The sequence below is a fragment of the Strix uralensis genome, chromosome 8, assembly GCF_047716275.1.
Source record: "Strix uralensis isolate ZFMK-TIS-50842 chromosome 8, bStrUra1, whole genome shotgun sequence".
NCBI classification, from domain to species: domain Eukaryota; kingdom Metazoa; phylum Chordata; class Aves; order Strigiformes; family Strigidae; genus Strix; species Strix uralensis.
The window spans coordinates 29,699,615-29,702,964 of NC_133979.1; the positions used below are offsets into that span (position 1 = coordinate 29,699,615).

Sequence of the window (3,350 nt, forward strand, 5' to 3'; positions counted from 1 at the left end):
AAAAAAAGGGGGGGGGGCAGGGAAGAGAGGAATTGTATTTCTAATATGGGTACTGGCTCCAAATATGAGACCTCGAGGGCAAAATCTGGCTGTGACACCACTAGGAAGCTGTGACACCAGCTTTTGGTAGCAGGAATAGTTCCCAAGCTGTGGGATGGAAAGGCAGAGGCTGACCGTGAGAGCCAGGCTGGGCAAGGCTCAGCAGCCTGGCACCGAGCATGGTGGTCACTGAAGCACTCTGCAAAAGGCAGGGTGACAACAGGGAATTCACTGTGGGATCGAGCTCCATCTAATTCACTTTTAAAAGGAGCACACGCGTGCAGAACAGGCAGATCAGAAGAACAGCCTTTGCATAGTTCAAGCAGCCCTATAAGGTGACTCCAACTATACGTGACTGCGGAGAAGCAGCCTGGTACAGAGGGGTCAGCAGCTACACAGAGTCAAAGACCCCCCTGCTCTGAACCTGCAGCTGCCTCACCATGAAACCTGTTTGCTCCCAGGGCATTTTCATTCCCTGCTCCACCTGAAGAAATTTTGCAGAGGGATATTTCTCTCCCAAGGAGCAACGCAACAAGACCAAGGCTTCAGCTAGACACTAATGCAATATAAATAACCACAAAGCCATCAGAGGTGCAAAGCCGCTTCACTCTTCTACATGATAACACCATTCTAAAGGGATAGCTCATTTGGCAGATTATTCCCAGCCACGATGAGGGGAATGATAAGAACATTGGCTCTTTTAAATGCCGTTGGTAAATTGATGGGAGGTGGATTCCACACAAGCCCATAAAATTAAGACCTACAGATCAATCTTTCTTCACCTGTTTTCCTGCAATTTCCTGGCAGGCAAAAATATGCACAAGTCATGATGAGGTGTATCCAATCTTCTGCGGGAGACGGGTTTCCATTCAAGGCCAAGGCTTTGAGATGCCCATAAAGGCAAGCTTCCAGCCTAGTGTGAAAGAGATCCTTTTACATCTTGTTACACAGAGGGGTAAATCATCCTAAGTCATCAAATCTTCTCACCCCCTCTGCTGAACTGGACGAGGATGGCTGAGAGGGCCTGGCAGAGAGGACCACATGGGGAGGAGAAGCCAGCACTGAGACTTTTGCTAGGCCATGCTCTCTGCTTCCCTCACAGTGCCTGGGGTTTTCTCAGTCATGGCCCCACAAAGCATGCTGCTGCCAGGTCACAGCATGAGGGTGCAGCAAGAGCATTCTCCACCTAAGCACTGTGGTGACGGACAGCTAACGCATCTGGCTGTCATATGGATACAGGTGGGTTGTCACCTATCTACATGTTCAGATGTCCAGTCAGATCCTTAGTGGGTAAAAACTAAGTTTTAATTAACCCCATGGATAAATGGACCCTTACTGGGAGCTTTGTACCTCCTGGACTCTTAAACTGCACTGACAGGGAGGCAGCACCATCACCACTGTGGGGTGAGTGAAACCGTGGGTACCACTGGGCCCTGGAAGATTATGTCCTGACATACGTATAAGTTTTAAATCCATTTTATCTGGATACCACTGAGTGCTGCTGCAAGCAGCAGAGCTCAGAAGCAGGTTTAGCAGCGGGTGGGAACTTTTGCTTAGCCACTTGAACTAAGCATAAGTGTGAGGGCCTCAAATGTGAACTTGTACCAGGGACAAGTTCACATCAGCTTTGGAAAAATACCAAGGCACGTACCTGCTGGAGTCAGGGATTCTCTCCAAGAGATGGGGAAGGCCTCAGCATACCGTCAAGCAGTAGACTCCTTCTACAGGTATTATTGCTGTAAATAAAATAATTCATGGGTCACTGGTGGCTGGGAAATTTGGGGAGAGAGGTAGGGATCAAGGAGCATAGACACCACATGGGGAAGAGCCACAATGGCTCAAGATCCTGGAAGTCGCACCCTTCTCCTCCTCCATATCGGAGCAGGGAAAGGACGAACTGGGGCAGGCAGCAGGAGGGGTGAGGGCCATGCAGAGGAGCCCTGCGAGGGTGATGATAAAAAGGCCAGACAATGCAAAAGCGGACAAGGAGTAAGCAAAGGGTGCTAGGACCAGCTGGGAAAGTGAGGGTGGTCGCAAAGCCCACCTGGAAAGGCAGATCAGCCCACATTGTCTTCCCACTCATATGGATGTTCCATGGACATGTACTCCCAGCCACTGGAGTCAAAGGCTACAGGTTGTAGAAAGTGCCCCATAGAGTTGATAGGTTTCTTGGCTATAGCTCTTCTCAACAATCCCTGCTTCGTTGGTAGGAAAAAGCACAAAAAGCAAAGGCTGCTGCATACTCTTTCCTAGTAGTATTCAAATATTTGTCCACCTGTACACATCTGGAAGCCAGCAGAGTTCAGCGCCAGCTGTACTTCCCCAAAAGAAAAGGACAAAAGACGACATAGTTTTGTGAAAAACAAGGGCATTTATAATGAGGTCCTTCTGGGAATCATTTGAGCTGGGATACCCAGGAAGTCCTTGCATGGGTTAACTCCTATTAAGATGAGAGCATCAGTGAGCAAGGGCCATCGGGACCCAAACAAACAGAGCTGCAAAAAACTCACTCCCCAGCAGCCAGTATTTGGGCTTTTTAACAAGAAGTTACTGTTCTGACCACATTGACTCCACTCACTTTCCTGGCCTGGAGACAGGACCTGAGCACAAGGTCCCCTTGTGGAGACCACCTCATGGTCCAGCCACCAAGTCCTGGAGGATGATGCAGCCCCTGGACCAGATTTTGATCCTGGAGGGGGACTCTATCCTCAAAACAGCATGTTTGGGCCATCTCTCCTGCTTACACTGGTACAAGTTGATTGGCCCCTGGAAAGTTAGACCCACTCTGTGTCAGAGCTCAGCTTTCCAGAGCCAGGTTTGAACACTTCGGTCCCTGGAGCCTTGCCTGAGCTGTCACCGAAGTGAGGGGGAAGGAGAAATGTACTGTCAGGAAACGTAATCTCTGAAAAGTGCAGAAATCCAACTGTGGGAGGATTTACAGGAGTTCAAAACTAAGGGACGCCAGGAAAGACAGCTAAATAAACACATAGATCATGCGTCTTGAAAGCTGATGTCAAGACCATAAAAAATCAACTCGATTATAGGAGCAGACAGGTGGCGATTGGTGCAACCCCTACGCATTGTGTCCTGGAGCCTTTGGCTGGCCCTGTCCACTGGAAAGCGCACCCAGCAGATGTTTTCCTGATTATAAATGCTGTATAATTTATAATTCACAGCCTCACACTTAAAATGATCCCAGAGCTGTGGGGAGGCTGAGGGGTGGTGAGGCCAAGTTCTTCCCATCCATTAATGCAACTAGTCCCCATCACTTCCCAGTGACACAGAGAACAGACTATTCCCATGATGTGTTA

The 3,350-nt window shown here is 49.1% G+C and overlaps 1 long non-coding RNA gene across 1 annotated transcript; it reads right to left on the reverse strand.

The window, feature by feature from the left end:
- Window positions 1–823: 823 nt before the first annotated feature.
- Window positions 824–2,571, reverse strand: LOC141946865 (uncharacterized). The gene is made up of 3 exons (XR_012629949.1): window positions 2,084–2,571; window positions 1,691–1,775; window positions 824–952 (listed from the first exon to the last, which is right to left on the reverse strand). It is a non-coding gene; the product is annotated as an uncharacterized LOC141946865 (long non-coding RNA).
- Window positions 2,572–3,350: the final 779 nt, after the last annotated feature.